The sequence below is a fragment of the Labrus bergylta genome, chromosome 23, assembly GCF_963930695.1.
Source record: "Labrus bergylta chromosome 23, fLabBer1.1, whole genome shotgun sequence".
Taxonomy (NCBI): Eukaryota; Metazoa; Chordata; class Actinopteri; order Labriformes; family Labridae; genus Labrus; species Labrus bergylta.
Window position 1 is genome coordinate 21,528,387 of NC_089217.1, and position 27,429 is coordinate 21,555,815.

The window sequence follows — 27,429 nt, forward strand, 5'->3', positions numbered from 1 at the left end:
AAGAGGCAAATAAACCGGGAAAGATTTGAGTCCTCCAGAGGTTTGAGAGGGAATAAGTAATATGAGAAAAGCGAGTCCACAGCTAGAAAAAGCCCAGACATACTTTGCCCCCCGTTATCGGCCGGTGCAGATGTGCCTCAGCCTTCTCTGCAGTGCTCCCACTCGCCACATCCATCACAGAAGTGCACCTTGGGAGATTGAGAGGATGGTGCGAGCGCCAAGCCCGCCATCTGCCGTCGTTTAGAAATAAATGACAGGCCCCCAAACCTAGTGGGAGCCTGTCTCATTCCGGTGCCAGCGTGGGCGTGATGACGGGTTCGCCTAATCTTCCCTTATTTTTTTTTCTCTCTCTGAAATCTCAGTGTGAGACCCCTGCCAGTCACGCTGAAGCAGGCCTCGGAGAGAGAGACTTGGAGTGGATCTGGTCGGTGAAGCACGGCCCTTTACTCAGGGGAGCGGGCAGGTGGAACAGCGTGCTGAAAGCAGCTGTCTACCCGCTGATTACAGCAGCCAACATGGAGAGCTGGAAAACTCCTGAACTGATCTACAGAGTAGGATACTCTTTTTCATAACGAGCTGGGAGTTTATGTTCTGCCCCCAGGTTGCTTTTTTTTTTTTATTCCTACTAATTAATAATTCATACACATGCAAAGACGTGTGTAACAAAACTGTGAGATTTAGTAGTTTTCCCAAGGTGGAAATTAAGTAGCTAACTGCACTAAATGTACCATCGGGCTACTGTGCGGATGATAAATGAAACCAGAGGAATCATAAAACTAACACGCAGACATAACCCTCATCAGGGTGAACAAAGGAAGGGCCAAATCATTTGCGTACAGCAACATAACAGTCCTGTCTTTAATCTCCCCGACGATGATTTCCGGTAGCTTCTCTTCTCCAGCTGCGGGAACAGGCGGAGCAGTTCTTCATTGACTTCTCCTACGTGACAGCTCATATAAGTTTAGTGGAAGTAGAAGTGAGACGAGAAGGCAGACTATATTCATCTCATGGATTTGGAAATGAACCGTGGCGATAAGGCTATCACTCTCTTATCTAAGGATGGCGGGGGCGTAATTAAGGCGATAGCCGGCGATGATGATGAGGAAGTGGTGTGAAGAAGAGAAAAAAAAGGCCTTGGGGGATATGAGGGCGGACTCTACAGGGCTCGTTTACTCCAGGCATGATTAGATTGGCACTTAATTGCCACCTTTTCTATTTTTAGGGTGGGAGGTTTTCAGCCCCCTCATCTTCCATTTTTTTTGTGGTGAAGGTCAGTTTGAAGAAGGTTCAAAGTGATAGGCTTGATGTGGAGTGAAAAGGTTTTGTGGAGGGTTAGATCGAGGAGGAGAAGTATCTGGGAGATTGGGGTCAAGAGTAGGAGGACGGCAGCTTAATAAAATAAGACAGAACGTTTCTAGAAATAGCTGAGTTTAACTCATAGCCTCAAAATCTGATAATTGTTTTGGAAAAGCAAAACAGGCTTATGAATCACTTATTGAATCCTTGTCTCACTGCACCAAAACTCAAACACAACTCAAAACTTAACACTTGTTAATTTACTGCTCTGTGTGCCTTTGAATTGCCCCCCGGGGACAAATAAAGTTTTTTGAATTGAATTGAATTGAATTGAAAGTCTGAATGTCCTCTGATTCCTCTGAATCCTACTTCATGTCTGATAATGTCGACCAGGTCGACAGGAACAGAGCGTTTGTTACAGAACATACTTTCAGTTTTGTCCCTGAAAGGGTTAAAGTCCAACATATTAAATGAGCCTCACTCCAATCCGGATCTGCAACCGACGAGTGTTTAAAACCGTCTCTTCATCTCTTTAGTGTCATGGTCATCAAGATGAAGGCGGGTTCACTTCTTAAAAAGTGTGAAACTACATCTTGAAAGTAGAAAGTTCTAACCTGAGCCAGTCGTGGTAAAAACATCAATAAATGCTAATCCCTGCAAAGTCCAGTGAATCCCACTCACCTTTAGGATTTACTCTTCAGTTATTGCATATTTCTGACTGAAGTCAAGGTCTGACTGCTCAAGTTTGGCAGACAGTAAGGGTGCAGAGATCAGTCCAGAGCTGGTGATTAGCATTAACCTTTGATTACCGACTTTTAATGAACCCAAAAATTCATCTTACTAACAATTATCTGCAATTAATTATGGATTATTTGCCATCCCTACATTTTCCATGTGCATATTGATAGAGGTTAGAAGACTCTAAAACCTTACAAGAGTTTAAAACATTGAAATTAAAAATCATTGTTTTTTTCTTTAAATGGATAAATGGTTATAAATAATTTGAAAACTATTTTTTTGCAAATCCCTAACTGCAGTAAAAGAGGATAAGAAAGACTTTTATCAAATAATTAAACATGTTTTTTAACAGTGCGGCTTTTGTATTGGTTTTAATTGTTCTTGAAATAACATTAAACTTGTTTTGGAAGTAAGAAACTTCATCAGGCATTTGAAAAAATGCATTGAAGTTTAATAAACATGATTTTGATAGGTTTTTACTTTGAATTTGGTGGCAATACATGGAATTTATAATGGGACTGATCCTTTAAATGCTCCTTATATCTGGAACAAACTCCCAGAAAACTGCAGGTCCGCTGAAACTCTCAGCTCTTTTAAATCCAGGTTGAAGACTCACCTGTTTACAGCTGCCTTTCATTAAACAGCTTTAATAAGATTTTAAACTTTAACTCTGCACTGTAACTTTTAACTCTTTTTATATTTTTACTTTATTTATTTAAATTCATTTCATTTGAATTATTTTTATTTGAACATATCTTCAGATTGAATCATTTCAGTGATTTTTAAATGTTCTATTTTAATGTTTCTTTTCTTTCCTCTGTCATGATGCTTTTGATGTCTTGTCTTGAATTGCCTTGTTGTTGAAATGTGCTATATAAATAAACTTGCCTTGCCTTAAATGTCACAGTACCAACTTCACTAGAGATTCCCTTAGAGGTTTTAGGTTTGAATGTTCTGGCTGTGATGTAATTGTTTGACACATTAAACCTATAGGACAAAAGACATTTAAAGCACAGCCTTGACTAAAGAGGTATTTCTTTAGGAATAAAGTAAAGCAAACTTTGGTAGGGTGACTTTAAATTAACTGCCAACAGAAATGTTAAAAAATACTCCAGACTAGTTAAGACCTTTGTGAGACAGACGTAAGAATACCCCTGAGGTGCCCCCCTGACATGTCTCAGTGTAAACATCCCAGCCAGCAGAGAAAGGGCTGCAAAGCCCGTCTGTAAAACCATAATCCCTGCTCCTCTGACAGATACAAGGGAGAATACGAGTGTTATCACCCTGCTCGACACACTCCTGTGTTTTCTGCAGGCTTCCTCTGGGGTTTATCATTCCAGCATTCATTCCATTATCCTGAGCACACCGGGGCTGTCCTCAGAGCAGGCGAACGAGACGACTTGTCAGGGTCGCAGAACAAAGCATGTCGAGGAGAAGATTAGACTGGGGGAGCAAGTGTGGAGCTTCAGGGGAGGGAAATCAAGGGAACAGGGGACGCAGGAAGAGAGCGAAAGATGTAAGAAGTGAACAAGGAGGGAGACAGAGGGACAGCTTGTAATGCTTCTCCTTTGTTCCTTTTTGGGAACATTTAAATGTTACATCCAAAGTACCCTTGAGGAAATGTTGTGTTTTTCTTTGAATTCTATTGTCTTCAGTGGACGCAGCTTGTTTTGATTTGTTCACCTCAGGAGGATGGCTGACATTGAGCAAAGGAAGAAGATGTTACCATAAAAGACGGGATGAAGTGTAGGGCATTTGATGAAGTAAGAATGGAAAACTCTTTGTGATACTTCATCCTCCCTCTGCTTAGAAATTCTACTGAAAAACTAAATGTTTTTTTTTTACAAAGGTTTCCTAAACAGTACGTTTAATGGTATTTTCCATCCATAAATTAATCTGACCATTATTTTTGTATAATGGTCAGATGTGGATTTTGTAGTTGGGTCTAGAAAAATATAGGTATCTATGAGTTTGCCAAAATAATTATAAAGGCAAAAAGGATGAAAAATGAAGCCAATGTGAAATGCGTATGAATGCGTATGAATGTGTATGAATGTGTATGAATGGGATTAATTACTTTTGATGGGCGCTTTACACAGCAGCTTCTACCATCAGTGTGTGAATGTGTAGGTGTGACATGTGGTGTTAAAGCACTTTGAGTATTCAGAATACTAGAAAAGAAATATACAAGCTCCGGTCCTTTTAGTCTGTTTTACAAGCACGCGGGTACACAACGTTGTCAGCCTTCATTCTGGAGAGATCCCGGAGTGTTCTGGCTGTATCTGACTAACATGACTCCAAATAAGCCACAGAGTCAGTAAAGAACCCGTCTTGTTCTCTGTGCTGTGTTGACGAGGACCCAACCACCCCTCCTTTTTTTTCTGGAGTCTGCCTGTCTTGTAAACTAATCAAGCTTCATGATCATGTAAAGCCATGCTTGTATAATGACAACACATGTGTAGCTGTGTGTAGCTATGTCAACAGGTTTTCCACTCAATGGTTAAGGTCCCCAAATAAAAGTTTTTTTGTTTTTTTTGTGAATAAAAATTTGTTTTGACATTTTGGCTTAAAAAACGAATACCGTATTGCCCAAAATATTCTATGGACAATTTAGAAACGTGATCTTATTCAGCTCTTTAACATGTCTAAAAGCTGATGTTCTTCAGAGGGGGGCAGATAAATCGAGATTATACATTCCTTTACATGACTTTTGGGGTTTACCCTTTTAAATGTGCCTCATTCAAATTCAATTTAAAAACCTCTTTGAGGTTTTGATACAAGCTGAGATTACAATTCTTTTTTTCTAAATATCTTCAGCCTGATTCCAAGGTTACAGGGGTGTGTAGATACTGTAAAGCATGTGTAGGTAGGTTTTGTCATTTGAATCAGTCCATCAATTAAGCAGTCGAGTGAGGCATCCGCCTACTTCTTTAACCACAGCAGGTTAGACCTTACCATCTGCATGTAACACACACACACACACACACACACACACACACACACACACACACACACACACACACACACACAGGTGACACATCATCCCACAATACACCCAGAAAGCTATAAGGCACACATGAGCGCATGCAGACACCCCCAGATCCCACACTTCATTACCTGTCCAGCCGTCCCTGACTGGAGGAAATCGATGCAGGATAATAGGCAGCGCCCTCGTCCCTCCATCTCTCCCTCCTTCATTCATCTCCCCTTTCACCTCCATCTTTACCTCCATCTTTACCTCCATCTTTACCTCCATCTTTACCTCCATCTTCACCTCTATATTTACCTCCATTTTTACCTCCATCTTTACCTCCATCTTTACCTCCATCTTTACCTCCATTCTCCTTGCGTCTACCTCTCCTATACTTTCTTCTTTTTGTCCTTGCATCAACCCTCCATCCTCTCCTCCCTCCACCCCGCCTGTCTGTTTTCATCCCCCCTCTGAATCCTCTTATCAGACGCCCTGTGTTCCCGCTGTGGTGTATAACATGTCTGTTGTGATCACTTGCAGCTCGGCCGTTCTGCGCTGACAGCAACACAGATAATAAGCTTGTCCTGGATGCGTTCCCTTGTCACTTCTGTCCGTCTGGGCTGCTTCCTATAATTTAGGTCCTCTGCATCCCCCGGGGGAAAGTGTCCTTATTAGCCCACCGAGGATTGGCTGAAGTGTTTAAAAATTCCATTTTGTTGAGGGTGTCAGTTTCCACACAGGAACGTGCCGCTGTTACATTTCTTAATGGCTGCATTACCTTCATTTAATAAACTCAACTGATGAATGCTGCTGGCAGAGCGGGTATGAAAGACGCTGGAGTGGTCAAAGTTTTTAGCATTTCTTTAAACTTTCTGTGGAAATAATTTATTGTGCTTAATGGCCCACTGCTGGCTTGTTGCATACAATTAAAGCTGTGATCCATTACAGCTAAGAAACAACAAAACGACCTGTCGTGCTCACTTTATTCACATTCAAGGGGTCGGGGAAGATTGAACTCAGTGTCCTTAAGCTGCAAACTATTAATAAATAAATCCTTTTTTTATTCAAGTTTTTCTTTTTAAGGGACATTTTGCAACTTTGCAATAAACTCCAATGCCACTTAATTTAACTTTAAAAGGCCATGAAACCTCAACGTTTAGGCTTTAAAAAACACTTTTAAATCTTGCTTTTCATAGTGTGACGGCTGTGGTACAAACGCACTACAAACTATGACAAAATACAAAAGTGCTCACTACATGTAAACATCTTCAACAGCAAGCAAGAAAACTTCACTTTTCTCTGTCAGTCAAACCACACACTCAAAAATACTGAATTATTCATAATTAAGCTTTGAACAAGGGCCTGATTTCTGATTTGCAAGATTTTTCTGGTTACAGTGGTTTAAAAAAGGGAGAAAAAGATACATGAAATATTCAAAGCGACTGTGATAAGGAGGATCGAGCAATATGAGGGAGCTGGCTCTCTGAGAAATATCTCAGATCGAAGGTGGAACACACACACACACACACACACACACACACACACACACACACACACACACACACACACACACACACACACACCGACATGAGAGAGGGAATAGATAGCTCACTTAATTGAAAAATGTGAGATGTTATCCAATATCTGAAAAGCTGAACGTAAATGTCAATCTTGAGTTATTAATGACCTTTGCTCAGTAATAATAATTATGTGATTGAACTCTGTATAATGAACCAATGAGTGAAGAGACTTAAAGTTTAAAGGAGAAGAGTTTCTTCTAACTCAACTTAAAAACTGAGCAGTGTGTCAGTATTATGGTCAATATGTTTTTTGTATTGCCATTGGTGCTTATAAAATATAATGTATTGGTAGGACAGACTTCTTTAACATGAATACTGCACAGAAACTCATCTGGCTATTTGTATACCAAACATTTTAATTGGTGGGTTAATTGTAAAAAGCCTGGATAAGAAAGAATATTGGTCATTAGCAGGATAAACATCCATGATGTTAGACAATTAAAGGCCTGGATGTACATCATATCAGTGAGTTTGGTCATGATTTTCTTATAGCTCATTTGAAAAACTTAAATCATTAATTTATGAAAGAATTGAAAAGTTCAACTATTATCTCATCTACGGTGGCTGGAGAGCATCTGAAAGCTGTTTGCTAGCACAAGTGCCTGTGTTGAAGTGGATACCAATGCAGAGTGCAGGAGATCTATGTGGAGCTCATTGGAGTTGCAGCAAAGGCAACATACAGGTCTATGCTAGATGTTTCAGTGAAGCCGTGGGGGGTCTGCACACTCAGATTGGTCACTCTTCACATGGAAACATTAATTTCAGATGGTGAACACAAACTTATGAATGATGAAACAATGCATAGCTTCTCCTGAATTTGCTGAATTAACTTTATTAGTTTTATTTATTCAAATTCTAAATATGTTACTTGATGAACTGGTGCCCTTGATGATAACTTAGAACTCGAGTGGGAGGCTGACATGGGTTCACCAACTCTGCTGTTTGTAATTATGGTTAAAAAAAACATGATGTGTACGTGCCATTATCATCAATATGTAAACGTATGTTAGCATTTTGCTACACATAGCTAACATATAAATCTGTGCCGAAGAGAGTTGCTAGAATTGAAAGTTGTTCCTCCCTATGAACCAACTCACTGGTGATGATGGATTAAGGTTGTAGTAGAAATAATGTGACAGGTTATTAAACAGTGTTAAACCCACATTTAGCTTTGCCAAAGCAAAGACTAAATCTGTTCAGATTGCGATCCAAAGTGGAGTCTAATATTTATTCACTTATTCTGTCGGGGTGAAGACAACAGAACTTAGACCATCTGTTCACAAACCGCTCATGCTATCATACACTGCGGTGCCAACTTAAGATGGCACGGTTAAAAATAAAGATATAAACAAGTGCAGACTGTAGCAGCTTCATCACATCAGCCATGACTTCTACCAATCATAAAAGTCTTAATGTTCGACAAGCAGAACTATATGGTTGATTTAGAGTTAGAAATCATCAAGAGGAAAAGTTGTGCTGAACTATCGAGCAACACGTCCCATAAGTCCATCATGTGAGCAGCACACACACACACACACACACACACACACACAAACACACACACACACACACACACACACACACACACACACACACACACAGACACACACACACACACACACACACATACACACACTCACACACACACACACACACACACACACTCACACACACACACACACACACACACACACACACACACACACACACACACATACACACACTCACACACACACACACACACACACACACACACACACACACACACACACACACACACACACACACACACACACACACACACACACACTCACATGTGCTACCTCATTTACTGCCTGCAGTGTGCAGCAGCACTTCTACAGTTGGCAGCTATCAGCTATACCTTCAATCAGCCAGCAGGTTATGTAACAGAGCGAACACCGGAGCTGTCTGGAGGAGGTGAAGTGTGTGAGTTAGCAGTGAAAGTTGGAGACGAGTAGCAGGTGGATAAAGAGTCATGGAAACTTCTGCAAACAAATGAAGGGAGATATGGATGCATATGGATGTTAACAACATGAATTTGAGGATTTATTTGGAGTTTTTTGGCAGCTCTGAAGACAATTTCTCAAAGCAAACAGACTACACGATGACACCCAAGTCCATTTTTTCCAGAATTTATGAGGCTCAACTGTCTAAGGAATTACAAGCTGCCGCCTTCTTGTCAAGAGTGAAAAGAGCAAAAAATTAAAAACAGTCTTCACTTCAAGATTTCATCTTAACTGTTGATGTAGTGAGAAAAGTCTGTGTGCAAGGAAAGACAAAACAAAACCCCTAAAACTATGAATCTACAACAATTCAGCTTTCAATCAATGGAAGAGAAACGTTTCCCAAACTTTAACTCAGGGAGTCGACCTGCACCCACTGTAAGAGCAAGCTGACGCTAACAAGGGGGATATGAAGTGGATGTAACAGACGGAGGGCGAGGCAGAGCAAACACCACGGTGGCAGCTGCTCTACGCAGTACAACCATTAAGACAGGAGGAGACTTCGCTCCTAGGAGGAGGCGGATAATGAATGTGTACTGGTGTTACGCCTCAACATCTGTGCACCCTAAAGACACCTTTACATCCTTATCTCACCACATTTTCTTCCTTTTTTAACAACATATGACACCATCAACAGGAGGAACAATGAAGACTTTTTACAACATGTGCAGTATTACTTTAAATGAACCAGGTTATGTTATGTTGATAATCATGTGTCCCTTTTTAATAATGTGCAATATTACTATCAAATAAATCAAGTTATATCATGTTCATTATCATGTGCAATTAACATTTCCATATCCTGTGCAGTATTACTTTGACCTCATGTTCTATATGAATTTTCACTGAAGTGGGCTATATTACTTAATTATCATGTTCAATAGGCTATACATTTTCATTTCATGTAATATGACCCCACATATTATTTACACCATACTTTTTACATACTTTTTATGTACTACTTTGTTCATCATCATGTGCATTATCCCCCCCACAGTAACAGGGCTCATGTGCAACATGACTGATCTGACTGTGATCTATGGCACTTTTAACACCATACGCAGTTGAACTTTCTCTTTTACAATCACTTGGAATCATTGGTATCGTAAATCAATAACATGTACAGTAGTGTTAAATATCATATGCTTTGTAACATTCATTCCTGTATCTATTAAAGTTGATAATTACTCTCAGTACAACTGGGGATACTGTTGTCAATTTAATTACTCTTTTCTACAAAACTTACATTTGTTCATTTATTGAATGGACCTTTTTCTTTGCATTATTTGCTTCGTACTTTATCAACTAGAGGTGGGAATTGCAGAGTAGCTCACGATATGATGCATGGCCCACAATAATGATATTATGACAATACAGAAATCCTGCTATAATTATATAAGACAATTAAGTATCAATATAGTATGATATAATAGAGACAAAATAAATACAAAGGTAAAGCAGAGGATGTATTGTCTTAACTCACTGCAGCGTGTTAGCGTTGACATATACTTACATGAACCAATGCTAATAAGAGTAACAAAAACAGATTTCTTTAAGAAAAGACTTAAATGAAATACAAACCTCTGCACCTACATGTTAATGTTACTTTAAATGAATGATGTTTCCCCTGAGCCTCATCTTTTACCTCTGCTCTCGTCGGAGTATGAAGAGATGGAACAGCTGGAACAGCTTTTTATTTTTAGCTTCTTTCCACTGTCCTTAAATAAGCCCACTGTCTTCTTCTACTCTTACCCCACAGTCCACTGGCTTTCCCTAGCGTTCCCCATATTCATCATGACTCCTACCGGGGCGCCCCCGGTAGGAGTCATGATGTATTGACGCAGGGATATATCTTTAGAGTATTGTATTGTTTTCTTTAGAAACACATTATTATTCGAATACACAGTCAGAATAACAGGATATTTCAGTTTTGACATTTGTCCCACTTCCCTTTGCAACACTTCCTGTTATGGTGATTCAGGTATGTATGCTGTTTTTGAGTGTTCCATCCTGAGTTATTCTTTATGTGCTCAACATTTCAAATCTGAAAGTTGTAGAAAGTTAACAGAGAGCGAACAGGAGACATGGGAGAAGGAAGAGCATCCCCCCCTCCACCCTTAGCTCCCCACTCAGCCCTCAACCCCCCCTTACAACTTTTCTTTGGGGGCTTCTTATAAACCAACCATCTATCTCCATTATGCCCCCGAAATTGCTATTTGTCGCTTTGCAGGGAAGAAATAATCAATATGTCTTGTGGGGGCAGCGAGCGCATTAGAGGAAGCAAATTGATGTCTCTCGCCCCAGCGCTCCTCACCCAGCACACTGCACCACGGCTAATGGGAAGCCTCGCTGGCTGGCAGACAGGGAGCCAGAATCTGTGTGTGTGTGTGTGTGTGTGTGTGTGTGTGTGTGTGTGTGTGTGTGTGTGTGTCAATGCACATGAGTGAATGAATGAGCGAGTGGTCAGGCAATGGGGAATTTGTAAATGCAAAGTGAATGCCAGTGTGTGGCTGTGTGCTCGTGTGTTGGTGTACCTGCCTGCACATACTTAGACACAAACAAACATCCAGTGTGTGTGTGTGTGTGTGTGTGTGTGTGTGTGTGTGTGTGTGTGTGTGTGTGTGTGTGTGTGTGTGAGTGTGTGTGTGTCCTGTCAGTTTGTGTGTGTCCAGTGCCAACAGAGTCTTATCTCCACCAGACATCCGGTTTGAGGTCTTTGGGCTGTCAGAGGCAGATAGCCCTGTCAGCACCGTAGCATCCCCTTGAAGGCTTCCTACACCAACTGACACTTCCAGAAAATCCCCACCTGATAAGTGCAGCACGGACAGACGTGCCTCGGCCAGCAGTCCATTTCCTCCACGGGCTTTTATTTAATTCTACATCTCTGTCCTTCTCCATCACAGGACTGAGACAATAAACCTCAGAGCTTTTTCTTGTTTCCCAAAACTAATCTTAAAAAAACAGGAAATCTGCTGATAGTTAAACCTGCTGTTCTCATGTTGTTTAGGTTTCCCTGCAATTTACATGCAGACAAATAAGTACAAATCTTAAATGATAAGCTTAGACCAGTGTGCTATTAATATCTGTTGGTATTCAATCAAAGTCTATTTTCTTTTTGTTCCCAATTTAATGCCAAAACACCAAATTACATTTAAGACTGGCTGTAAACTGTGAGAAATATAATCCAGCTGTAATTCATGTAAATTCACATAGACAAACATCTGTTGGAGCTATAGATTCTTAAATCAGAGCATTCACAACATTGTTTCCTTTAACTTCATGACCATTTGAATATTTTGGGGTGTGGGAATAATGGTCGGTTTGAACAATTAGGATGAAAACATCTTATTAGGTAATATGGATTTCTTTGACATTTGATATTATTATATTATGCTATAATATTACAAAACAGTTAGACCATTTTGAAGCTCTTCTTTCATTTTCATGACACAATCTTTTTCAAGAGATGGATGGTCAGTTTGAATAGAAGATGTTAATGAATGATGTATTAAAAAGAAACAAAATCATCAACAGATTTATCATGGGGTTGCAACTCAACTTCAAGTTTTTCCTCAAGATATCAAGTTTTGAGTGGATGGGAGAGTAGAAATTAGAAAATGGGATGTTAGATGAACATCTTGTGACGTGTGAAGCTGACTGCTCTTCAGACGTCAAACCGGGGAGAAAAGTAACACTGTGGAGGCAGCAGGAGAATAACATCACTGTCACTGCATTATGTTTGGAGGAATGAATATGTAAATAGTGTGACTGATACTATGAAAAGTCAGAGAATGAATTAATCTTTCTGTCACACACACACACACACACACACACACACACACAGTGCTCAGATAGCAGGACAGGGGGGCGTCACAACAGGATTCTCGATTATCCATTTATTTTCTGCAGAGGGCATTAGGGGCCTGCCAATCCTCATTTACACAGGCAAAAAAAAACTACAACCATGACCCCACACACATTTGGCGGTGGCTGCTTTTAACACAACAGCTCTAAAAAGAGTGACGAGAAAGACTTTAAATGAGCCAGTCTGAGATTTCTCCAAGCAACTTTCCTGTTTCTGTCGTCATGGTGATTTGTCTTAATCCAGAGACAGATATGCACCACTGATTAAGAGATTTAAAGATAAGATTTTATTATTCCTTTTTTTTGTGTGTCAACAACTGCTTCAAAACATGCAAAACCATCAATGTGAAATTCTAATGTTCATACTGTCTGTTATATTCAGTCCCCATGTTCATCGTACTGAATCAGAAATCCATTTTCCCTTCACAATATGGAGGTGGATACCCAGACTTTAATAAACCCCTTTGATACCAAAATGTTTATTTCATTACTGTACTGTAATAGAAAAATCCTGATTTTTGACACTTTGGAGCCTTGAATAACTTCACTGGAGTGATGTTATTACATATAGCCATATGATGAAAACATTCATCTTTTGGGGGAATACTTAGTTATGGTTATAAATCGGGGCACTTGCTGGCCATTTCAGGAAGCATTCAGGGTTTCGCTCTGTTGTTATCTATTTGTGTTGTGTCTTTTGACTTCACTTCACTTCCCAAAGAGTAAATGTCAATCAAATAGTGCCTCCACTATATTCTGTCTTTCCTTTTTTGGGATTTCCTTTTGATTTAACGTCTGCCTGGAGTTTTCCTCCTGGTGCAGCTGCTTTTCTCACACAGTTATAAGATATACAGGGGAGGTTATTTGGAGACTCTAAATTGCCTGCAGGTGTGAAGTTTTGCAGTAGACATTTGTATTTGCTTTTGTAGGAAAAGCCCAGGTGTTATAACGGTAACAATGTTTCTACTCAACTGTCCCAGTATGACACACCAATGAAACTGAAGCAGATAAATGCAACCCAGCCACGATTCATTATCACATACACCTGTGTCTTTCTCCCTAATTGTTCTTCTTTTCAAAGGCTTTGTTGCATCTTTTTCCTCCCCGTATTTACTGTCATCTCTCCACAGACTGCTGTTTCATAAAGGCATAAACAAAAACACAAAAACAGATAATCAGTCTTTTGCATCAGCGCAGAAAGGTAAAAAGTCGCATCATTAAATCTTCACATCTCTGAATAGTGCAGCATTGCATAATTATGCAAAATGTCTATTAAAAAGCTTAATTTATGTGTAAACTAAAGGGAAAGGTATACAGCAAGCAGATTTAAGACTTCTTACTTGTGTATATTTTTTGTTGTGTATTCATGCATGTGTTAGTTTTTAGTGGCCCAATGCCAACACATCTTAGTACAGCATGCTAGCAAGCTAACATTTCAGAGTTGACAAATGTAGAGAGCAAACATCAGACTGTACATAATAAGTGGATGTAGTGCCTTGCTGACAAAAGCAAAGTCGTTTTCCAATATGAGTTTTTGGTCTCGATTGATAGTTCTGTTCTCCTCAACACATTATGATGTCCATTATATAACGTAAACCATATTAGAGCACGGCTGCCACTAAATCGTTAATAAAGTTCAAATGAATGTAAAAATGGATTCAACTGAATAAACGTCAAATCTGGAATATAAGTTGCACCGGTATATAAGACGCATCCTGTTTTGAAGGTCACTAAGAGAGGGAAAAGGTTTAAGCTGTCTTCCTGCGTGATGATTTATATTACTACAATGTTCAGTTTGTGTACAGCTGTGTCACTCTTTTAGTTCTGTTTTCTCTTTGTGGAGTTTTCTCTCTTACTAGCTACTGTACGGTAGTCCAGCTCTCAGTGAAAGTTGTGAAGCACAGACTCCTAGCTTGCGAGCTCTCTGCCTGACTCCGCAGGTCACTTTTTAACATTAATATAGAACTCTCTCAATCGAAAGAAAGTTTATTAACAGAACAATATAGCACAGTTAATACATGATTATGACCTCATAAGGGAGAAAAGACCATCGCAAAGTGCTTACACAATCTGTCAGTAGACAGTCCCCAATCTGATCCACCATCTGAGGTAGTGACAGAGTAACATTTAACGTTGCCGTGGAGGCAGAACAGCAGTGTGTGTGTGTGTGTGCATGCCAGAGTGTGTGTATGTGGAGCTACCGCTGTTGCTCGCACGCCGTGCCTCTCGCACTCCTCTCAGCGTTCTGCAATGCCATACTGCAATATGAGTTCACACACTGGGACCCCAATATCACACCTTTACAGTTTTTATTTGTAAGTGATACAGTGCTGTTACAAAACCGAAGTCTCTAAGTGGCTATAGATACAACTTTTAACTTGAAAAAAAACAATCTTTTTGAAACCTAAATATTGTGTTGTGTTTGTGTGTACGGTTGGAGGGATGCTGCACACTGCTCAGATATTCTCTGTCCAATTTCCAGACTGTCTTCGGGGGCTCCCCCTGTGTAACGCTACAGAGTGAGTGCAATAATTCCACTTCCAGCTGCATGTAACAAACAGAACTATAGTGAGGTGCCGCAGGTTAATTTCCGGTTTTGATGGATGCTGAATCGAGGCTGTCGCTGTGAGCACAGAAGAGACCATGGCAATTAGAAGAGCCCTGTGTCTGTGTGTGAGACGGAGAGAAAGCTGGCTGCTGCTGCTGCATGCACCACTGGGCATAAATGAGTCTAGCAGCCCGGGCAACGTAGGCAGGGCTTTAACACAACACTGCAGACACGCCTAAGACTCCCATTGTGCCTTGCACTAATCCGTTTCCACCCTAACAAGCTGCTGCCTTCCAACCCAGCCACCCAACCGCAAGCCCGTCCACCGTCTGCTGGGCTTGGTTCGGCTCCAGCATCCTGACTTTCAGCAGCCATTTTAAGCTCTTCTCTGGCAACACAATCCCCCTCCTCTGAGCTGAAAACAAAGCTCTAATGTTGTAGCATTCAAGTGTTGCTACTGTACTTGTTTGAATCCATGTGTGCAAAGTGGCTGTGAGCTTTTAGTGAGTGTTTGTCTATTATTCTGGTTTGTTTTTCATCTGAAACTCTGGTCTCAACATCAGAAATCAGAGTCACTTTTTACCAAAGATAAAGCCATGTTGAAAATGTACAAAAAGAATAAACCAAGTCAGAAACCCTGGTAAAGGAAAAAAAGGCGTTCAAGTATGCTGCTCACTCTTCTTGGAAACGGTTGCTAGATACTTTAAATCTCCGGGAGCTGGTTTCTTGAATGTTTTTAAAGGTCGTCTTGATGGTCTGGAGGCAGAAATATCTGACTGTAGATGTTTGAGCTAACTCGTATTGCCCTTTTTGATCGCTTTGTTGCTGATGACTTACGACAGATTCTGATGAATGGTTCTTTTTCTGATTCCTGTATTTAAGTGTTTTATGTCTGAAACCCTGTGAATTGTGCTGCTGCCTGTCTTGGCCAGGACGCTCTTGTAAAAGACATTTTTAATCTCAATGAGACTTTTTCCTAGTTAAATAAATAAAAAATAAAAAACTTTACTCTACACGACATGTAGACAGTTTTCTTATTTTTCTCCCTTCTGGACTGAATGTTGAGTACTTCTTTAACCTCCAGACATTAATACTGAACATGGAGCTCAGTATAAACAGAAGGATGAAAAGCTAATAAAACAGCTGAGACACTACAGAGAAATCAACTGTGCATTTCCTCTGGAAATTGCGGAGGCACTTGAACAGCACTATTTATTGTCCTTTCAGTCGAGGACGCTACCTCGGGTGAAAAGAGCTGAGGAGCGGACAAAAAAAAAGAAAATGAAAAAGGGCATCCGACCCGGTTCGGGATGCGCCTGTTTTCAAATAATGCTTTATTGAATTCTCAGAAGAAATGAAGAGGTGTTGCATTTAATTTCTTATAAAGCTTTTCACTTCTGAAGCTGTTCTGTGTGTTTGGCTGACTGTGCTTCTTATTCCACCTGATATCAAAGTGACAAACTTCCAGAGGGACTCTGACGTATAAGCGCTCAGAGACATGGCGGGTGTGAGGAGATAAAATGAGATAGGAGAGATGATGCATAATGAATTCAGAGGCATGCAGAGGGGAGCAGCTTCAGGTGACTGAGGTGTCGAGTTTGTAAATGAAAAGATGGAGGAGCAGAACTTTTTGTTGTTGTAGTCACAACAACAAAGTCCAAAGTAAGAGTACCATAAAAACTATTTCTTATTGGGAAGTAAATGTGTGTGTGTGTGTGTGTGTGTGTGTGTGTGTGTGTGTGTGTGTGTCGGGGATTTAAACGTCCTAATGTGCCTGGGTTTTTCTTTGTTTAGTTTTTTATAAATATGGCTTTTGTATGGTTCTTTTCTAATTTAAGGGTATCACTGTACGTTTAAATAGTAAATGGATGTTAATGAAAAGACATATTCAAATTATAAAATGTGTCTAAAACTAAATTGTCTGTTAAATAGATTGCAAGGAGAATATTAACTGTATGTTAGCACAGGGGATGTTAGCCTCAGATCCAGAGTTTAAACTACCACTGAGATAAATAATAATTTATCTTTAAAGAGTTTTGGGTCAGTTGAAATGAAAGTCGATGTTGTTAGTTCATCTCACCAGCTGTTTGTACTGTAATGTAGTGTGATATAACTCTGTATTATTGTCTGTTTGTACAGTAATGTAGTGTGATATAACTCTGTATTATTGTCTGTTTGAGGCTAGACAATCCAAAATAGTCTTCTACTATCTTCCAAACTGTTTCTGTTGTAAACAAAAAACAAATTAAACTTTATTCTAATTGTAAAAAACAAGTATAATGATATCCCTGACATAATAATGCAATTCATGTGTGTTTCCATTCAAGTGACTAACACATGTTGAGCAACCTTTTAAGATGTTGATTAAAAAAGTATTGTGTGAAAACATAAACACAAAAAGAAGAGGTTGCCTCTTTTGATAACATTAAACCATTCCAGCATTTTAAAAATCATGATATCAGAACATGAATCAGATTTCTCTGCTAAATTCCTCCGCTGCTTTGTGTCTGTGAGTCCTACAGTGTCACTGCGTTTAAAGGAACTGCTGGTGTGCGCAAAGGCAGACACAGTGAATATGAACAGAATGAACTCCAGACAATAAAAAGGCAGCACATCAATAACTGCTAGGCTGGGCTTAGCGGGGGGGCTTATTGGTTTAATTCTCAGAATACACTGAGATGGCAGGCTGCATGAGAACAAACAGCTGACGGGGAGCGCTTGTGTGTGTTTATGTGTGTAAGCTTATGCTCCAAATCCAATCTACCATCTTTTTCAACACGTACAGCAGGCAGTGTGCAAATATTAGCACAGCATCTATTGGGGAGGCAATCTGGCTGTCACCATATTGTTGTGGGGCGTTTTTTGACTCTTTTGCAAAGACATAAGTAAACAGAGCTGAACAGACACTGGATGTTGGAGAGGGGGTTTGGGTAATGAGCAGTAAGTTCAGCAGCCGCTGCGCCTCAGTCGGCTTGTGCTGTGGATTGGAACAATGGAATCATTTTTTGTGTGGTTTCGGTTGAATGTCATTTTGTTCCAATGAGAGGAACAGCATGGCATGGTAGAGTAATCCCATTACTTCTGTGTAGCAGCTAATCACATTTTCTGTTTGTTTTTTTAATTCCTGCAATCTGTTTGTAGTTACTTTTGTCAGTTAAATTAGGCTGCAACATCTGCAGGTGGCCTCACATTATGCAGGCTATAGAGTTAAGAGAAAAGCTTGAGTTTAGATTACAACATCAGACCATGTGAAGACGTTTGCTGGGAGAATTGAAACAAAGACAATTTCTACGGTGTGTAAAACACTTCATATTGGAATGACATCTTGACATTTGTTAAGGGATAAATGAATGGGAAAGGTGTCGGCATAATAGTGTAAGAGTGAAAATAGGATATGCAAATAAGTTTATTATGTTCTTTCTTTGTGCAGACGTAACTTTAGTATGTTCTTAAATGATTGATATAATGTTGGTTAAAGTCTGTTTACAGTAATGTTAATATCCTGTTATCAGGTCTGTTCAGGCAGGAGTGAGCTGGGTAGTAAGAGAAAAGGGGAAGAGTAGAAGAGAGGGTGTTGAATGTAACGTGCGTCAGAGAAGCTGACTAAAAGTTATGAGAAAGACCCAGAATGTGTTAGGACTGATTTATTCCTTCACATACAAACACGTCGCTTACACTAGCAAAGCTGTTAGTTTTAACAGCTGATCTGACCAGAGACAATTGTTTTTGTCTGAATAGTGTGCATCAGTTCCATATTGCTTTTATGCTTCTGTTTGATTCATCTCCACCATCCTTTAAAGGGAAGCTTCATAAGAAATACATTTCCTTCAAAGTTAGCCTGTTGTTGTTTGTCCAGTCTTTAAAACGCTCTGCATGTAGTCTGCACCTGCAGAGCTGGATCTCAGTCTGTTCATATAAAATCATCTTTACTTCCATTCAGTGGTATTTGTGTTACATTTCTCTGTTACATTCAACACTGCTTTGACAAACATTTGAGATCATTTGAATAATTGATATATATAATAAATGTGTTTTTGACATTGAACTTACACACACAGTGATATCTTTATCTCTGAGTTGTTGCCCTGTTGAGCCCATGACTTTCCCTCAGTGATAATGTGAAGCATCTATCTACGGCAGGAGCGATGACGTCTATTAGATCTATAAATCATGTGGGGGTGGGGGGGGCAGCGAGAGCTCAGGGTCGTAAATCTCATTACCTGAGACTGCTGCCGACCCCCCCCCCCCCCCCCGCTGCCTCACCCCGTCCTCAATCTCTCCCATTATCAGCTGACCTTGACCGCCAACGCAGACACTTACACTCAGTCAGGGCTGCGGAGGGTGTGTGTGTGTGTGTGTGTTTACCTGTCATATTTGTGTCGTGATATTTGGAGCTCCCCTCCCCCCCTCTCAATCTTAAATGAGCCAGAGGATTTGAAAATGAATATATCTGTATATTCTTGCTCCTGTCATCTTGTCTTTCGCTTGTTTCCTTTGAGAATGAGCTCTTAAAGGTGAACACACACACACACACACACACACACACACACACACACTGTTTCATTTTTCATCTTTATGGGATGTAGGATCAGTACTTCCTCTTTTATTCGATTCAGAGTAAGAGGTTCACAATAAAAGAGCACACCTTTAAAGGTCAGTGGTGATTGATCAAAGGGTCATTAATAAAGAGAAAGGACCCGTAATGAGTTTATAGATTCAAACTTTCACAACAGCATTCAAACAGAGCTTCATTTCAGACTGCTCATTGGATGTTACATTATTTTGTGGTTACATTGTTCTGGTGAGTCACTGTCCCAGCTGCTGTGAAATGTCCATTAAAGTCACACCTGTATGCACAGCATGGTTCATTTCAAGTCGAATGATGTCATGTTGAAACACAGACCTGCAGCTGTGTAACACTCCAGCTTCCTGTCTGACAGAGAAGTACAGCAGCATCACATGTTAAACTAGAAGTTTCCTCTTTTTGCAAAAGATCATCCTGGCTCTACTGACGTTTGTCTGTCAGTCTATAAGTTTACTACTTTGGTAGCTGATGAAATATATCGCTTTTTATTTAAAGTCAAAATAACTCTCTAAAGGATCTACCTGAATGTGCAGATTGCAGGAGATTTCCTCTAACATAAGCAGAAGTTTTACTTATTTTTAATCCTAATTAATTACCTCGCCAGCTACTTGATTGATTGTTGAATTACATTTTAAAAATATTAATTTTAATGAACCTGCAGCTGATGAGTAGAGAAGCATTACTTGTGTGCCAGCACTCTCTTTCCAACAAATGGCCTGAACAATTTGCCAGGATCCCAAAAATGATTGAATAAAAGAATACATCGACTGGATTCATACAGTTTTGTTAGGGTGACAGTGTAAATAAAGTTTGACCTCAGGTTTTACATAAAAGTCTTTAAGATGAAGGTCGATCTCTTGAATGTCTTTTGCATTGTATCCATTATTCACAGACATAAATGTTAGCCAAGACGTAGCTAACAGCTAACTGAAGTTGTGGTCTGATTGGAGTTAAAGGGTTATCAAATCTGTTTTCAAATTCAAGTGAGACCAAACACTTCTCTGTTGACTTTGACTATCCTTAGTTTCTTAAAGGTCACATATTATACTCCTTTTCAACAAGTTTAAAAAAGTGTCAGAGCTCCCCAAAAGCTGTCAAAAACCACTCTGATCCTATATTTTTATCATGCCTTTAAATCCTTTTTTATCCCCGCTCAGACCATCTTTAAATACAAGTGAGCTGTGTTTGACCACGCACCTCTGGAAAGGTTTGGGTGGCTCAGGCTTTCTCACTCCATGTCCTATTGTTTACAGTGAGAAGGCAGACTCAGAGGGCAGAACACCTAGCTGTGGGAGTGTCACCCACCTGGGGGAGGAGTCACTTTGTGATACAGTGCACGTCAAAAGACCAAGATGATATCTCATAATTGAGGGGTTTGTAGACACATATTAGTTTAATAAAAACATGGTGAAGTTTATATTTTATAATATGTGACCTTGAACTATCTGGATCTGGTCAAATGATTCCTTACACTGAAATAACTTAAAACCAGGAATGAAGCAACGAGGCACGACATCATCTCAGCTTTTAAACCTGAGTGTGACTTTACAAAAGAAAGGTCAGTGTAGATATATCTATCTGTCTATCTAGTAACAGCATATACTTGTTGTTTTATTTCCTCCACACTTACTATAGTTACATTTTTACATATACAGTTGTTGAAGCTAAACAAGAACATACAAATTAAATTGGATGAACAGAAGAAGAGAGCGGGGCTACATGAGCTTTGCCAACTGCATGCTGTTGTTAAGTCTTTAACAACAAAGCTGTCCATTAGTGGGCTTTATAAAGCTATTTTCAGATGAATTGCAGTGAGTTTTTTAAAACTCTTCAGACCTCCACTTGTACTTTAGTTACGCTCATAACTTCACCCTGGTGGACATCATGAGTTGGATATCGAATCGGCAAAGAAGCATCAGGCGATCCAGAAAGAGTTCAACGGCCAACAATCGCAGCTCGTACTGCCAGAAAACATTTTCCTTTTGGCCGCAGGAGCTCTGTAAACTTGGCAAAAGTTTGACAAAGTTTGACAGAGTGAGAAGAAAGTCTCACCCAGGTCACATATGGTGAAATGTCTTTTTGTTGTGTAAATCAAGCCTCTGGCGGTGCCCTTGGTTTCTCTGCTGACTGGCTGAGATCTCCAACTGTGTTCAGACTAGCAGCAACATTAAAACAGACATAATGAATGTTACACTTCCACACACAGTCTGGAGCTGCTTTTGCATCCTCACTATTTCTTCCCTCGTATTTGATGTTTTTAGGCTCTGTGTTTTTACATGTGGAAGAGGACTGGGTAGAGAGACAAATTACTGCACACAGCGCTTTTGTGCCATTAAAAAAATTATTCCACATAATTAAATGTGTCACCTCAGGAACATGGCAGCCTGTCCTTATGTAATCAGACGTAGTCTTTCAAAGAAACGCAAATGATTTGACTGCTGACACAAAAAAAGGTTTAATTAGTGTTCTTCAAATGAAAAGTAGCCTCATGCTGATCATTCTGTCTGCAGACTCTTCCTCCTCTTTACATCATTTTTTCAACTCTCCCTCTGCTTCCTCCTCCATGACTCTAAATGGCTTTTTATGCCTGGAGCCGATTCAAGGCCAGAGCGAGGGATCTGTAACATTGTGGTATATCTGGCTGCTTCAATAATAACTCATATGACAACACTCGCAGCTATCACACAACCCCCAAACTGTCACTGTTCCTCTGCTGTGCTTTTGGCTTGACGAGCTCTCCCTGAATAATTCAGCCACAGAAGTCAGTGAGGAAGTTTTTCGCCCAGAGGAAGCTCTTGAAAAGTACCACTGCCCCGCGGCACGACGGGTCTGATGGTGACAGCTTCAGTCACGTTCGATAGTTTAGGATTTTTCACTCTACAAGTTTCTATTAAATCCAAAATCCAGGTAGGCCAATATCACTCTGAAATAGAGGACAGGAACCAGACATGAGGGTCCCCCCCTCTCTGTCTCTCTCTCTCTCTGTCTCTCTCCCTGTCTCTCTCTCTCTCTCTCTCTCTCTCTCTGTCTCTCTCTGTCTCTCTCTGTTTCTCTCTCTCTCTGTGTCTCTCTCTGTCTCTCTCTCTCTGTCTGTTTCTCTCTCTGTCTCTCTCTCTCTCTCTCTCTCTCTCTCTCTCTGTCTCTCTCTGTCTCTCTCTGTTTCTCTCTCTCTCTGTGTCTCTCTCTGTCTCTCTCTCTCTGTCTGTTTCTCTCTCTGTCTCTCTCTCTCTCTCTCTCTCTCTCTCTCTCTCTCTCTGTCTCTCTCTGTCTCTCTCTGTTTCTCTCTCTCTCTGTGTCTCTCTCTGTCTCTCTCTCTCTGTCTGTTTCTCTCTCTGTCTCTCTCTCTCTCTCTCTCTCTCTCTCTCTCTCTGTCTCTCTCTGTCTCTCTCTGTTTCTCTCTCTCTCTGTGTCTCTCTCTGTCTCTCTCTCTCTCTCTCTCTCTCTCTCTCTCTCTCTCTGTCTCTCTCTGTCTCTCTCTGTTTCTCTCTCTCTCTGTGTCTCTCTCTGTTTCTCTCTCTCTCTGTGTCTCTCTCTGTCTCTCTCTCTCTCTCTCTGTCTCTCTCTGTCTCTCTCTGTTTCTCTCTCTCTCTGTGTCTCTCTCTGTCTCTCTCTCTCTGTCTGTTTCTCTCTCTGTCTCTCTCTGTCTCTCTCTCTCTCTCTCTCTCTCTCTCTCTCCGCTCTGCCTGGCTCTCAGGACCACCTGAGGGTACCTCATCACAGGTTTGTTTTTCCTGTATGTGCTCCATCAGAGAGGAGCAGGCCTCATTAGTGTGTGGCCCCTGTATAGGTCCCAGGGCATAGCCAACCTCCAGTGGCCCCCTGAGCCATGAGCCCCAAACACAACAAATCACTGAAACAAAAACGATCGCTCGCATCCCTAATGCCCCAATCTTTACACTTCAAAAACACAATTATGCTAATGCCAGGAATCATTTGCCATTCCAGCTCTGATTTAATGCGGCCTTTTAGTGGGGGAAGCTAATTAGAGGCTTTAATTAACATGTGCGACACAAACTGAAGAGAAGCGCGAAGGAGCCTGTCTATCATGGAGGAGCGCAGCGAGAGTGCTGGAAGAGGGAGAGAGCGGGGAAAAGGGAAGTCTGAAAGCTATGCAAATGAGGCGAGGGAGCGCCACGGGAGAGGAGTGGATCTCTGCCGCTGCACCGCTTCCCGTAAATATCACGGTGACCCGCAGACGGAGAGGAGTCATCTCATTAACACAAATTGGAAGGTGTCCCCAGAACTTAGTCCACGAGGGTCAGCGCTGATACGCTGCAACCTGAGCTAAGTGAGGGTGCCGTTATTAAAACAGTGTCAAAACACCCGATTTATGCAAATACTCTATTCCACTTCCATCATCCCTGTCTGTATACCTCAGGGCTGTTGGCATGGTGAACTCCAGGACAATCACAGACCTCTACACCAAGCTGCTGCAAATAGACATGATGCCTGGATGCATACTGTGATTGTATTTTTTAAGGCTTCACACGGTGGGGTTTGCAGGTTGGTGTAAATTAAACTGCTGCATGTGGACCCAGGAGTCATCTCATTAACACAGACTGGAAGGTGAACTCTGCACAGCTCTGGATACCATCATTACCACAGGAACATACAAACAGATAGTAGAAGTAACAAAACCCAGTGAGCAAGTTTTGTTTTTTGCAGCACTGCAGTTTTTAACCTAAAATAAAGTGGGCCACAGATAATAGAAAATTCTAATGCAAGACAAGAGCTGAATATAGGAAAGTGGAGGAAACAGTACCTCTTAGTGTCCCTTCTCACTTTTCAGCACCACAGGGGATTGCAGTTTCATTTCTTCTATCAGAATATTTCAGGGCTATGTTCATTCATAATTTGTATTGGTTAAAGTGCCTTTTGAAACAGCGGTGTAAAGGGATTAGTTGTGAAGTTTCATTAAAAGCCATTAGAGGAGGTAGCTGTTTAAACTGTTACCCCCTGATTCAAAGATAATGTATTGCTCTGCGATGGTGTCATCACCTTTTTTCATGAGGTGGTTGTGGAGGTATTTGATGAAGCCGACTTATCTTATCTTACTCATAATTGTTTTTTTGGTTAACTTCTTTAATTGGGCCTTCAATCTTCAATTTGTAGTTGCATGTTTGTGCTTTGCTTGTCGGTGTTTTAAGCAGTACTAGAAGAAATTGTCATTATGGCTCAGTCTCTGCAGACAGAATTCACTTTGCTGAATGTGCCTCCATCCTGTACAGGCACTCACAGTGTTTCTCTCTTGGGGATCGATGCAGCAGCAGGGAAGTGAAGAAGAACATGTGTACCACTTTAACATTCATAGAAAGAGGAGTCCAGCTGAGTCTGATGGGAGGATTACAGTTTTAGAGTATTGATTGTCTGATTGTCAATCTCTCAAGTTTCTGTGTTTTCCCACTTGGTTGACTTTCTTTTGCAAAAAAAAAAGAAGAACATAAACTAGAGTATGTCCCTATGACGAGTTAAATTATAAATGTCAAAGTCACCATGACGATGATTCAAAGATGCAGAGAAGATTTTCTCTCATCTGGATTGTTAGCGGCAAAGTCTGCTCTTAGTATCAAACACATGCCTGAGTGTTGGTTTACAACATGTTAATCCTGTGTTGCCATGAATATAATGGTTTACTGTTAACTCTCCCATAATCCTTACTGTGGGCCACTTATCATATCGTGATACCGCACATAAAATATACAGCAGCTAATATTGTGCAGTAGTTTTAGTTAAAGCAATGCCTGTGAAAGTGCCTTACCCTGATGTATCATTTAGACTTAGTTGATGGACCTGGTAATAGCGTCTAATTCGTCGATGGAAAGTTGCTTGCCTTGAGCAAGATCCTAAAAGTTTATAGCTTCTGGGTTCATTTTCAAGGAAATTCAGACCACTAAAATATTCGGTAGGGTTGCTCCTGTTTGTCAAAGTTCAGTTTAAAAAAATTGCTAGTATAAAGTTAGACAGATCCAAAACTAATCATCAAAAAAGTCAGAAGAAATCTCGTTCAAGGTGACATATTTATATCAATGGCCCGAGAGGAAAACACTATGGGCTGCAAGAGGAATTTTTTGTTGCAATACCACATTCAGCCATCGGGTGAGAAAATGCGCAAGAGCCACATCATGCTCTTAATGATAGATTTATAAGTATAATGTGTTTCAAAGAATACAGAATTCCCTTTGTTAGTCAGTCAGCTCATATTTAAAGTAATGAAAAAGAGAGAGCTGTGATATGTTGGACTCCTCAGCAAGGAAACCAGATTATGTGTGTCCTGCTGGTGTGCTGAAAAACTACACCCGCCGTGTGCAGCATGAAATCAGATTGTGGTTGCAGCTTCTATTGACTGACCTCTTTATCAAAACCACATGAGTTTCTTTGGCTGACCTGTTAACACATACACCGGCTGCTCTTCTGTTTTAAGCTCAACACTTACAGTGACTGATGTCGGGTCAAACAAGATTTACTCTGGCTGAATCAAGAAGGAGGGAAATATTTTAGGATTACAACTTCTACATTTCCTTATCATCATTTCTGTCTGTAATAGATGAAGTTAGTTATGGAGTGAAACCTTGGAGCTATGACCAAAACACTCCTGTCATAAAACATCAAACATTCACTGAGGGAGCTTGTCTTGTCATTCCCAACAAATCACATAATGGCTGCTTGACTCTTTGGGCCTAACATCCATCATTTCAAGGATCTTTGTTATTAATCTTTGACAGGAGACAGGTAGAGAAGTGAGGCTCACCTCTGGGATCAGTCTTCTGAAAAGTTTGCAGGTTCAGTCTTCATGGCACATCATGTCCTCTTGACCTGATGGCAAAACGTTCAAAGGAAAACAGTCATAAATGTGCAACAATGGTTCTCATTCTGAACTAAAGTGAACAATTACAGGTGATCCCCCCTCATGGTAGAAATCTTTTCAAGGCAGACATTTCCATTGAATCATTTTAAGGAAACAATCTATATACCTTTGTACAAAGAGAGCACAGTTTACCAAAGTCAAAGTCCTTGTGTGTTTAAGCCAATAAAGCTGATTCTGATTCTGATAGTTAATGCATCAAGTTATGAAATGATCGGTCAGCCTATGAATGACTGACCAAGCTTGAAAGAAAAATAAATGGTAAATAAACACAAGCTTGTATAGCACTTTTCTAATCTTCTAAATACTCAAAGTGCTTTAACACTGCAGGTCACACTCATTCACACACTGAAGGCCATCAGAGGCAAACACGTATGCAACATCGAATTCATGTTAATGCTGTGTAATATGATGCTCATACTACCTCTCTTAACAACATTTTACACTTGGTTATAGCGAGTATTAGTTAGGAAACATAGACTTGCATTCTTTGTTTGTAACCTAAAAAAAAATCCACACATTTTCCTGATGGCGGTGAAAGATGATGGATCCAGCTGCTGGTCTAAACTGGACAAGTGTTTTAGGGAAAATGACTCATTAATTAAAAAAATACATGATCTACCTGCAGTGTGTAAATCCAACTTGTAAATGAATCCCACATGAATCACTCTCTGTCCCATGTATGTTAAAGCCTCAGTGTGTCTGACTAACTGTTCAAACTCTCCCTGAATTCAAAATGCAGCAGAGCAACATTCATATCCACTTTGGAGCATCACTCCAAGGTCGCCGACTATTAAGTGGTTATAAAATACGTCCTTCATGAAAATGATACAGCAAAAACTTTTCTGCCTGCGGACATACAGTACATGGGAGTAGATAGCAGCGCAGGAGGAGAGCTCAAACTGAGCAAAAAAAAAACTGTCTGCATGGTTTGACAAGAGCCAGAACTCCTGCTCAATCA

The 27,429-nt window shown here is 40.4% G+C and overlaps 1 long non-coding RNA gene across 1 annotated transcript in view; it reads right to left on the reverse strand.

The window, feature by feature from the left end:
• The window catches only part of LOC109987651 (uncharacterized), a 59,658-nt gene that overhangs the window by 23,373 nt on the left and 8,856 nt on the right, over positions 1 to 27,429 (reverse strand). The window contains exon 2 of the long non-coding RNA XR_002278121.3: positions 26,355 to 26,419. This is a non-coding gene — a long non-coding RNA (uncharacterized lncRNA). The remainder of the gene's footprint in view (positions 1 to 26,354; positions 26,420 to 27,429) is intronic.